This window comes from Mytilus californianus, unplaced genomic scaffold (assembly GCF_021869535.1).
Source record: "Mytilus californianus isolate M0D057914Y unplaced genomic scaffold, xbMytCali1.0.p SCAF_4, whole genome shotgun sequence".
Classification (NCBI taxonomy): domain Eukaryota; kingdom Metazoa; phylum Mollusca; class Bivalvia; order Mytilida; family Mytilidae; genus Mytilus; species Mytilus californianus.
In genome coordinates this window covers 22,275,585-22,289,051 of record NW_026262690.1, presented here as the reverse complement: position 1 = coordinate 22,289,051, position 13,467 = coordinate 22,275,585, and positions in this window count along the sequence as shown.

The following is a 13,467-nucleotide window of genomic DNA, read 5'->3' as shown; positions in this document are numbered from 1 at the left end:
ATATTTTGTTTAAATAGTTCTTGAAAATGTTCAACATTTAATAAAAGAGCGTCTCACAAAAATATCATGATAAAACTGGTAACGTCACAGTACCCAAATTGCACCTAGTACCCAAATTGCACCTTTCAGCAAAAATAGCAGCGGAAATCTTACAAGTTTTCTTTGAGACTAAACAATTTGTATGTTTATGATTTGACATTATACACGTCTTTCAACATAGGTAAATATATTTAAAAATACACAAAACGTTCACAGTATATATCAACAGATGAAGTATTTACTGGAAAAAGTAAAATCTACGGAAACGTCGCCATGCGACGTCCACAAAATGTCATCTTTTAAAAATGAGCAAATAAAATATGTTACAAGCATTTATTTCATAAAAAATTAATACTAAGCATGGACTAATATCAAATTGTTCTAAATATTTGAAGAAATAAAACAAAACATCTGTTATTCCATTTTCAAGGATGTGAATTTAAGTATGGATGCAATTTGGATACTCCTCATTACAGAATCATGGATCGTTTGGAGGTCGGTTCAAACCTATTTTCCTATGATTCAATATGGATTCAAAATCAAATTGGTGTAACTATGTAGAAAACAAGGATACATCTACAAAATGAACACAGAATGGAAACTTTTGTCTGGATCATAAATAAACGCCCTTATGGAAAAATAAGGCTTCTTGCAAATATTTGCGGCAATGTTGCTGCAAATATTTGCGGCAATATTGCTGCAAATATTCATTTTTCGTATGCAAATTAGTTTTCTTGCAAACAGTTGCTGCAACATTGCCGCAACAAATTGCTGCAATATTGCGGCAAATGTTTGCGGGAAAATCAGTAGCTGTGATTGTTGCAGCAATATTGCGACAAATTCATTAGCTGCAATGTTGCAGCAATATTGCAGGAAAATTAATTTCTTGCAATATTGCAGCAACATTACAGCAAATCTTTCAACAATTTCAGTTGAAAAAATTAGGAATTGAAAACTAAGCATTTAAAAAAATATGATTTAATAATAAAAAAAAAATTTTCTCTGTCCTCTTTAGGTTGTCGTGTTACATCTGTGTATCTTTTAGTTTCGTTTGCCATTGTACTCGCTGTCCTTAAAGTTGAATTTACTGAAATAAAAGTTTAAGAATTTAGCATATAAAAAGAATACCTTACATTATAAAGATATAAAGTTACTACTATATATTGTAAATTCTGGACTTATAAAATGAAAATAACACTTTATAAAGAGATCTATAGAGCAATTTTTTCCTGCATTTGTTTCACTTAAAAAGGGTTAATGTCTAAAAGTTATCAAGTCCTTCTAGAAATTGCATGTTTTTCAAATTTCTGTATCTGCAACTGATATATATATAACTGTAGAATACATTTAACCTCATGCCAGTACTAGGTTGTTATTGCTTTTTTTAATATTTGTTTTTCATTGAACTATAACATAATTGGTCTTGTCTATTTTATAAAATTTTAATTTTGGTGTTTCGTTGTGTATATAAAAGCTATATTTTGCATTCATTTGTTATCATAGATGTCTTATTGGCAGTCAAACCACAGATCTCTAATTTAATACCAAACTGCTTTTATTTGAAGATTTCTTGTTTTAATTTAAGTAATACTTTCTAATACATATTGTCTTAAAAAGATTAAAAAAAATATATCCTGTCTTACACAATTTTAATAATATTCATGTGCATAAATCTGTTGTCTAATATTTTTTCGACTCTACAAAGTTAAGAAGACACTTTAAATATCACTATTTTGAACTATAAGAGCATGCACTTATTCAAAATGGTGGACATTCTACTCCATTGTACTTACCAAAAGATGTTATCCAAAATATGTGTAAACACCAATCTTCCTAAATCCAAGAGTCATGTCATCTGAAGGCTACATCTGCACTATCCAGTGTCAATAGAATTAATTGGAACTTTTGGATCTAAATCCATTGTAAAATTCATATTTTGTTCATGATAGAGACATCTTTGTTTGTTGTGTGAATGTTCATGTCCAGTTCAAATTTTGAATTTGTTGATCGAAGTACCGGTTGTTGAGGGTATTGTGACAGTGTGATCCCTTTGAAATTTGCCCCTAATTATAAATATCAATTGCCTAAATCTTGAATATTTGTTATATATTATAATAAAAAAATAATCATCTATTTTTTATTTTTTTATCTTTGATGTTATAAGTTATAATGGAAATATATATTATATATATATATATAAAAAAAGTTCTACCCTTAATTTGGCCTCAAACTCTGTGTACATTAATTTATAATACTTCCTGTCTTTGCCACTACACAGAGATAAATTAAAAACAGATGGCACTTACATTTCTATCACCAGCTCATATTACTAATTGAGATGAGAAAGAGGGCATGCAATTTTATAAATTATTTGTGTATACATAATTTTAAAATACTGATACTAGAAATTAAACAAAATGCAACCTGCAGGTGAGGCTAAATTCATTTGATGGAAAATATAAAAATAAAAAATATTGTTCATAGATAAATGTCACAAAAAAGTGACAAAAAGGCATATAATACATATAGAACAAAAATTATTATGTCTCAATTATTTAGATTAAACTTGTTGAAATAAATACCAAAGTATTCTTGAAATTCTTTCCTTATTACAAAATATCATATAAATGTGATGTACAGTTTAGGAATTCTTTATAAGCATTGTTATTTGAAGATTTTTTAAAAATATATTATTCAAATTTCCAGATATTTCTGAGTAAAATAAAGTATGACGATAACAAATTTAGATAATTAGAAGTATCCATAACCAAATGTTCAAAGAAACATGTCGTGTAATGAACCATAAATCTTAAAAAATAATCATATGTTATATTTTGAAATGCTTGAAATATTGGTGCAAATTAACTATCATGTCTGACATTATTAAAGAAACGTTTCTTGCAAAGTTGTTGCAAATAGTTATTCCTTAAACAATAAAAGAAAAGGTTCCTGCAACTTTCTAGCAAACAAACTCTTTCTTGCAACATTGCAGCAAACTTGCTGCAATTTTCTTGCAAACAAATTTTGTTGCAGTAACATTGCGAGAATGTTGCAGGTAGCTGCAACAACCTGTAACTTTCTTGCAAACGCTTCTTGCAAACAAATTTGTTTGCCGCAATATTGCAGCAAACTTTTCATTTCTGTAAGGGCGTTGGTGAAAAAACTGCCAAAATTGGTGCAATTTGGGTACCGTCACGTAAGTTGCACATTATACAAACATTAATATAATTTGCACTAAAGAAAGAAGATTTCAAAGGAATAGTGTATATGCCAATTACTAACTTTGTTTCCAAATTTTATTATTATTTTTTTTTTTTTTGCAAAGAGAAACATATGCATGGTAAAACAAACTGTTTCCCTGCCTATTCAAAGCAAGGGGAAGAGCATGGTGTACCGGTATTGTGTGGAATCTGACAATTTACATCGTTAGTTCATTAAACATTTATGGTAAAAATGGGACTCCACAATAGATTATTCGAAGAGATTTGCATAGGCAGGCAGGGATACAGTTTGTACTTCATTGTACCTTGGTTTTGTTTTCCTTTGCAATGAAATATCTTCAATTTGAAACAAAACTGGTAATTAGAAAATCGAAAATTTAACAAAATACTAAAATACAAAAAAGGCAACAGTCACAACGTTGATAGAGATTTGAATTGCATAAAGACAGAAGCAACATGCGAGATGGAAGAAAAAATGTTGTATAGTAAACTAGAATTTAAGAAGCGAACATAAAACAATATCGGTAGTCCTTAGCATATAATTGTATCATTTTCGATACACACTTTTTTTAATTGACTCAAACGGAACCAGCACTATCCTTTAACCTCATTTCCCGCTATTTAGATGATGTTTTCTAACTTTCGGATCTATCATTGGAATGGGACCCGGTGGTCCAGTGGTCTAAGTAGTTCGTCTACAGCGATCACTAGCCTCTTAATACTGAGGTAGTGAGTTTGTACCCCGCTCGTGACTGGTGCTTTCTACTCCGATCTTACTTGACCAGGATTATCAGTTTTCCTGTCGAATGTCGGTGATTCTCTTCGGAGATTTCTCCACCAATAAAAAATAGCCGCCACGATATACCCAAGAGATCCAAAAATAGCATTAAACCAACACACGAGCAGTGTCACGTAAGATCTTGGTGCAAACGTTCACAAAGCTGTTTATGTCACATTCGATATCTGGACAGTTTTCTATGGCAAGATTTGTATGATCCATTATAACGTACAGTAGTTCAAACGTGGATGACGAGAACGGATTGTATAGAAGAACATAAGTTTAAATTCTAAATATATTTAACACTGTAGTCCAAAAGATGTCACAAACATCTTCAGTTGCTGTACAATATAGTTTACGAGGAAAATGTTCAATGGTGCCCATATAAGGAGTATGAAACTTTCTGTAAATTGACATGTCAGCTTGAGGTATGCATGTTACCAGTTTTCTAAGAGAAAACGCATTGGAAAGGTCGACAATCGTTTTACCAGCTATCCATCCACTGAAAATTCCACCAGTATGTAAACGTGAAAAGCAAACAAAGTGTCACTATTACGTTCCATACGCATATGGCATAGGGAAAATAAAAACAAACAAAATAACAAAAAACAGCAAAGAAGCATATACAAAACAAAACACCAAACAAAAAACAAAAAACAAACTTTTAGATATTTATATAAATATAAATCATTAATATTTTAAAACATGTTTCGATAGCAAATCTATTACCCGAAAATGCACTGCACTGTCACTACAAACAATTGTACATTATGTATTAGCGCTTAGTAATAATAAAGTGTTTTTTTAAGGAAGGCGTTGTTAACCTCGGCAAAATTAGTATTTCATAATATAAACAAATACAACGTGTCTTCATGATCCAAAAATATTTTCATTTGCAAGAAAATTCAAATCTCAATCGTCAGTTTTATAGTGAGCATAAACCATGTAAATATGGAATCATCGATAAAAAGTAGGCAAACCAATATCATTATAAACCACCAAACCATATCGTAAAGGTAAGAAGATACCAATCGGAAAAGTCAAATGAATACAGACACCACCAAGAACAAAAACAAAAAGACGGTCAGATAGACATCAGTCCACAAAACACACCAAAGACAACTAAGGATTATACTACACGAATCCCACTAAGCACCGAGTGTAAACACATGTGTACTCTAGAAGAGCCCGTCGTGTTGCTCAACTTTCGGTAACAAGAAAACGATGACCTATATATCCCATAACAACAAAACACTTTCTAGAAGATTACCTCAACGTTTTTATTAAGAACCCTAGGGTCCAATATCTTCATTTTAAAAAGGAACCCTGTATCATGTTAAGAAACACAGGTCTTTGAATATCGTAACAATATCGTAACAATTATTAGATACATATACTTAAAGGATCATCAAAAGAGTTTCAACAATAGACAAGTCTCCATACCACAATTCGTGCTCTCAATCACCCGAATGCTAGAAGATTTTAGACGAGTCGTTAATATGTAGAGGGAATCATCTAGATTGTTGGAAGATTGATCATATCGAAATCGATCCGTTGATACAATATTCCAAGATCTATGTTTCCGAACATAACTGATGATTGTAGTTTACAAGGAAGCTATTGAACTAGGCGTTCTAATTGGTATACAGTAAAAAGAAAAACTACTTTTCAATTGTAGAAAAGACCATAGAATACTGTCATGTCAGGATACTTCATTCCTAACATTAATATCATTTGAGTCCAATTGTTAGTAATGAAGTAGACAAGAAATAGTTACTTTTTGCTGGGTTTTAACTAAAGAACAGTTAGATATAGAAGTATAAAATTGAGAATGGAAATGAGAAATGTGTCATAGAGACAACAACCCGACCAAAGAGCAGAAAACAGCCGAAGGCCACTAATGAGTCTTCAACACAGCGAGAAAATCCCGCACTCGGAGGCGGGCTTCAGCTGGTCCCTTAACAAAAGTGTGTACTTTTTAGTCTAATTCAATGAAAATACATACCTCATCTTTACCTCCATAAGGATCGCATGTTTTAATGTGTCATTTGTATGAACATACAATCACTTGTTGGAGGAGTGCCACGCTCTTTTCAAAAGAGTAATTTGTAGAGTAAGCAGATAACAGAAGTGTAGTTGTAGTAATAAATCAGTTCAACTTCATTGAAATGGAGAAACCGGCAGCTTTCTAATATTTCTTACTACAAACAATTTACATGTGATCAAACAGAAGAAATCATAGATACACGAATATGGTCCCAACATGCAAACGCATCAAATTACTTTACAACTGGTAAATAAATATCTTTTCATCATAAAAAGTATTTAACAATGAGGATCATGAAGCATTTTTGAATTCTCAGCACAATTGGTTTGATAAATCTCTATCAGATAGCTTTATATCGTGTGATCTTTGCACATATTGAATGCCAAGTATTACTATTATTGCCATTAATAGATAGATATGTCGTAACCCACGTTTCTGATTTTACGATTTGCTAATACCGAATTTATTGAAATGTTCAATTTTGTATGTTGTGTTTTTCCCTGAAATAATTGGATATAGTCTAAAATAAAATTCCAAAATCAGAATAAACGAAGGAATTTTATTTTAGACTATATCCAATTCTTTCTTCGGCCGATGTAATTATTACCTGAACAGGGAGTAGAGGATTAAAGGATAATGGTACAATGTTTTAATCTGTTCAATGTTGATACATGGTAATTTAAAACAGATTAGTATCAGTCTGTATTCTCACTCGTGTCAATAAGTTGGCTGTATAAGGTCGATGTTGTTCCATAATAATACCACTAAAATTAATTGACATTTTAATAAAAAGGAATTTAGTCGTTTCCTTTGTATATGAACAATATATTTACTTAATTCTCGAATATGTATCAACCAATAAAAGCCATTAAAAAATCCTATTGTACGAGTTAAAAATGTATTTTGGGCTTTAAAGCAACAAAAGCAACAATCTGATTATAAAAGTACAGTTCCTCTGTCGACGTTTTGCTGACAAGGTTCTGACAACACTCCGTTCTACTCCCTGTTCTGGTAATAATTACATCGGCCAAAGAAATTTCAGCTTTCGAATTTTTGAAAGTGTTTAACATATACGACAATACCAGAAGATCCCGAAAGGTCTTTAAAACAGAAAGTAGAAAGGAACATTAGCAGATACTGGTAAGGGAAGCGTGGATGACATATCCATACATGTAGCACCAGATTTTTACATGCCATGAATAACAGGATGGGTACCACTAGTGCAGTAGGAACTTTAAAAGAGGGACGAAAGATACCAGAGGGACAGTCAAACTCATAGATTGAAAATAAACTGACAACGCCATGGCTAAAAATAAAAAAAAACAAACAGGCAAATAATAGTACAGAAGACACAACATAGAAAACTAAAGACTAAGCAACACGAACCCCACCAAAAACTATTATACTCTCCCAATAACCATAGCTGTATTTGGCAAACCTGTCAAAATTTGGGGTCCTCAATGTACTTCTACTTCGTACTTTAACTTTTATTTTATTCGAGCGTCACTGATGATTCTTTTGTAGCCGAAACGTGCGTCTGGCGTTTTTAATCCTGGTATCTATAATGAGTTTTTACACCAACCTAAAAATTACCTATAATTATTAATCTTTCTAAAATGAATTAAACTTCATTGTTCTTAGTATTTATGGCCTGATTATACATGGTTACCTTTTCCATTTATTTCCGTTTATTTCTTTTGTTGTTGATTATCACTTTAGTAAAATCATACGATACATTTACGAAATGTTTATTTAGGACCAATTAATATTTGCCTATTTCATGGTGTCCATTAACTATTGGTATTTGATTCTTATTTCCTGCAATTACAATTGTTTTCAATATCATAATTATAAAACGAGTCTTGCATTTTAGTAACAACATAACAATAACCATAACACTACCGTTTAATGCTCTTATGTTTACTCAAATGAATGTTTATTTCGATATAATAACTTTGAAATGTAACTTATTGTCTTTTCCCATAATTGTTCAGAGATGTCGGACTTATCACAGATTGTAATTTTTGCGAAACTTTTTGGTTTCATTCTTGGAGGTATGTAAATTCATTTTAACGTGTGCTGATATAGTTTACTTACTAATGTGCTGAAAATGATAAATGCACATATATTTAAAAAAAATTCTTATAACATGTTTCTTGTTTCCCGTTTATTGATGAGGATAAAAGATGAATAGTAAGAGGAATACGCATTGGTGAAAATACCCAAAGTACGCAAGTAAATAAAACTATCCGTTAAAGCTCGCCTCTTGGTCGTTACTGGTCATACACTTGAACCACAAAGAGCGGGTACGAGAGTCATCGTCCACTTGAACTACAGAGAGAAACACTTGAATAATAGCAAATACAGAAAAAAATCTAATTATTCAGAACATATATAAGTATATTAAGTTACATATAATTCATAAACATGAGATATCAGTGTTTTTCCAATGCGAAATCGCCGTTCGACGGAAAAAACTATATCTCTTGACTTATTTCCCGTTTATCTAAATGATCTCCAATATAATTTGGAGGGATCAAGTTAAACTGGTTTGAAACTATTAGTTTAGATAAGGAAAACGAGCTAACGATTTGCTTAAAATATTTGTATATCATAGGCTGATAGGACTGTTCTTTAAGCAAGAAAGATTTTAAAGCAAGAAAGGTTTTAATTAACAGAATATTTAAATACTTTCTTTTAAGATATTGTAAAAAAAATGCAGTTGATGGTAAATGTTGAAAAAACAAAATTGAAAAATGTTTCAGGTGGTAGAATCACGAGTTACAGTACTTGCAACCTTAGGCGTTACTGTTTGACGAGAACTTGACTGATTGGTGAATGATCGGTGACAGATGCTTGACTGATCGATGAATGATCGGTGATCGATGACCCATAGAATTTGTCAGATACGTCAAATAAACTATGTGAGAGTTACGTTGACAACGGTCAGCGATCGATCAGTAAATGAATTATATGCACGGATCTGACGGATACATATATAAGTTTACATGCGATAAACATAGACCTCTACGAAGACGCCTTTACTCGTTTATTTGTAATCAACTTGGTCGCATAACATATAAAAAAAAAATATAAATTACTTTTCGCGCATTATGTGTATTTTTTCATTATTGGTTCTTTTATTTTTCTGCTAAATAAATTACATAAGTGCAGAATAATGTCATGCTCAGAATGTTTCTGTATCACTAAAAAGAGATAAAATGTTATCATTTGAAATAAGTACCCTATTTAGCAGTCATGCATTTTAATGTTACTAGATGATGGAAATGAAAATAATATAACAGTAAAGATACTTAAAGTTTTGTTTGGGTTGATTAAGAGTGCAATATATTCTTTATTTTAATCGAAATCATGAACCGCCATTGGAATTCAATACTTTTTGTACATCAGGATGTTTGGATAATATATGATGAAATATATAAGAGAAAAGATATGAAAATTTTGTTTGCATTGTTTCATAATGCCCAAATTTTGTTTTACTTTAAAGTAATGCACTGTTGTTTGCAATCAGTTATTTTAAATGCCTCTCGATAAGTAATGATTTATAAAATTTGAATAAGGTAAGGTAAAAAATACTTAATCTTTTTATTCTAATGGAAATATTGAACTGTCATTGGATTCTAGTTCTTTTTGTTTATCTGGATGTGTTGTTTTCATAAAATATGATGAATATCAGAGAAAAGATGCTAAAATTTGTTTGCATTGTTTAAAAATGCCAATATTTCTTCTTTTTATCAAAACTAATGCACTGTTGTTAGCAATCGGATATTTCAAATGCCTCAGGCTAAGTTATTTTTATATAAAATATGAAGAATGAATAAGGATAAAGATACTAAATCTTTTGTTTGTGTTGAATAAGAATTCAATCATTTTATTTTTTTATTTAAATAGAAATCTTGAACCGTCATTGGATTTTAGTACTTTTCGTACATCAGGACGGGTTGTTGTTCATAAAACTCAATGAATATCAAAGAAAAGATACTAAAATGTTGTTCGAATTGTTTAAAATTGCCAATATATCTCCTTTTATAAAAAATAATGCAATATTATTTGTAATAAGCTATTTCATAGGCCTTAATATAAGTTTTTTTTACAAAATTTTAATAATATAAGGATAAAAATACTAAAACTTTTGTTTGTGTTGAATAAGAATGAAATATTTTTTTTTTAAAGGAAATATGAACCGCCATTGGATTTAGTACTTTCTGTATATCAGGATTGGTTGGTTTTAATTAAATATGCTGAATTCTAGGGAAAATATACTTAAATTTTGTTCGCATTGCTTAAAAATGCAAATATTTCTTCTTTAATATCATGAATAATGCAACGTTATTTGCAACTTGTCATTATAAAAGTATTTTTTTAATAAGATATGAATAATATAAGAAAAGAGATACTTAAACTTTAGTTTGTGTTGAATAAGAATGCAGTTATTTCTTTTTTGTTTCATTGTTTAAAAATATAAATGTTTCTACTTACTATCAAAAAAAAAAATGCACTGTTGTTAGCAATCAGTTATTTTAATTGCCTTTGGATAAGTTACTTTTTACAAAATTTGAATAATTTAGGGATTAAGATATTTAAACTCTTCTTTGTGTTGAATAAGAGTGCAAGTTTTTTTTTCATTTCATTAAAATTTAATAAAACAAAAACCATCTTTGGATATAATTATTTTTGTTGGGTTGTTTCCCAAAAATATGATGAATTTTAAGAAAAAAATATATTTCACATTTTGTTTACATTGATTTAGAGTGTCCCACCTTCATATTTCTCTATTTTATTGAAAATAATTCACCGAAATTTGCAATAAATGATCATTTCATTTCATTTTTCAAGGCATTTTCGGAAAATTTATTTAACAATCGCGATAAACACCGTTTTAGCACTCATTTGGTTTGAAAAAAAATAACCTAAATATAAACGACAATCACAATTCTTTAATAATATTTAAATTTAGTTTTATCTGCCTATTTCTCTTCTCTTTTAACAAACGCACAATTTTAATTCTTAAACATTTGCTGAATGATTAATAATAAAATGTCTAGTTTCTGTACTTGAACGATTCGTATTTTTCCGTGGCGCCATTTTAATTAAATGAAACTAAACTCAGATTTCGTTATTTGTATGAGTTCAACTGGCGACTTTTTAGAATTCAGTCCGTCAGAAAGGTCAATCCGTCCGATCAGTCAAAGATTTTTACTATAAGTCTGACGAATTGGAGACGTGAGTTTGACGCGAACTTGACTGATCGGTGACTGATCGATGACCGCTGATTGATCGCTAAAATAGTAACGCCTAAGTTTGCAAGTACTGTATTTTCAACTGATTTTTATACTTTCTTCTTATGTTGTACTGTTAAACCACTATCCCAGGCTAGGAAGAGGGTTTAGCGCCAGCAAACATGTTTTACCCCGCTACATTCTGTATGTGCCTTCAGTGATTGTCGTTTGTTGCTGTATATCATATTTGTTTTTCGTTTATTGTTTTGTACACGAATCAAGCCGTTAGTTTTCTCGTTTGAATTGTTTTACATTTGTCATTTCTTGCCCTATTATAGCTTACTATGTGGTATAGGTTTTGCTCATTGTTGAAGACCGTACGGTGACCTAAACGTGTTAACATCTGCGTCCGTTTTCCTCTGTATTAGACACATAAAATGTATTGTTGCAAAGATGTTTTTTTTTTTGCTTATGTATTTGATATTTTTAAAAGAAAAACCACTAAAGCCTATTCTATATTCTATTTTCAGATCCGGTATATTTTACTGTGAATAAAATATTGGATGAATTTTACTCTACTGACAAACTACTTGCTTCAGTCAACACCTTAACAGCAATAGACTGTGGTCGACAATGTTTACGACAGACATTGTGTCAATCAATGTTTTACTCATCATCAGATCAGTCTTGTTTACTGAACTCAGTCAAATATACATCGGGAAGTATTAGTAAACCGGGAGTAAGGTATTACGAAAAATGTAAGAGCTTGACAAGGTAAAAATAATGTTCTAGATACCTAATACCAAAGGGCGGGGACGTAAATAACTATTAGGCACTGTACGATGAGCAACCCATACCGTATAGTAAGATATAAAAGGCCCCGGCATGATAAAATCTGAATTAAACAATTCAAAAGAGAATTAATGCCTGATGTATGCTTAACACAACAAACGAAAAACCAATAAGACAGACAGCAACCAACGACAACTACTAAATTACAAGCTTCTGACTTTTGACAGGCATATGTTTTTAAACGCTTACCCTTTTTGTGCAAAGGAAAAATGTATTAGAATGTCGTAATGATCGTTCAACTTTATCTGATTATTGGATAACCCTGATTTTAATCTTTCTGGTCCTGTTTGAAAAAAATCCAGCGACAAAAGTATGTAGAAGACATCATGAGGTGAAAATCAAATCTTCAACAACAAACAGGTATCATTAAAAAGATGGCATGATCTAAATTGCCGCGAGTCAAAAAAATTGTGAATAATCTAACAGAGATTTTTAAAGATCAATCATCAATATGCCTAATCTTGAATACATGGCATTGCACACGATCATACTAGCTGTTAAGAATATTTAATGTGTTTAACATAAATTCCAGTATGAACAACTTTTAATTAATTGGAACCGGTACATTCAATCAATTGCCAATTACCTCGAGCTATTTTCTTTGCTTATTCTTGTAAAGACTCCAAGATATTTAGAGCTAGACTTATACCATAGACATTTGTCAAATTGTTTGGGACCATATGTTGACCTTCACCCCAATCTGATTAAAATACAGATCCTGTGTTCAAGCTTTGCTAACAAGGATCTGAAAACGCTCTGTTCTACTTTCTGTTTTACATAACTTTCGGGATTCTCTGGTTTGTAGGATTCATATACGCTTTCAAAATTTTTAAGGCTTAAATGTCATTGGCTAATGTAAAAATTATCAGAATAGAATGTAAAACGGATTTTTTCATAAATGAATATATATTAAATTGTTCAACGATACTGATATAAGATAGTAGTATATATACGTGTTCGAACAAGATGTTTGTGTGTAATTAGCTCTTTGGTACAGGTAAATTTAAAACTATGATTAACTGATTTAATCTGAAATCCTGTACCTCATAAAACAAAACAAAACTCATTTCTATATTGACGTATCTGCGCATTAATTATTAGTGTGTATTATCATTTTTATCTTTGTTTTCATTTATCCTTCTATATTTTTATGATTACTTTAGTTCTTCAAGGTGATGAGGTTTAATCGATTTCAGTTCTGGTCAATTTATTCCATATTCTGCATTTGTATATGTTGTTATACCACTGTCCCAAAATCGACGTTTAGAAGAATAGTATTCCGAAAAAAAT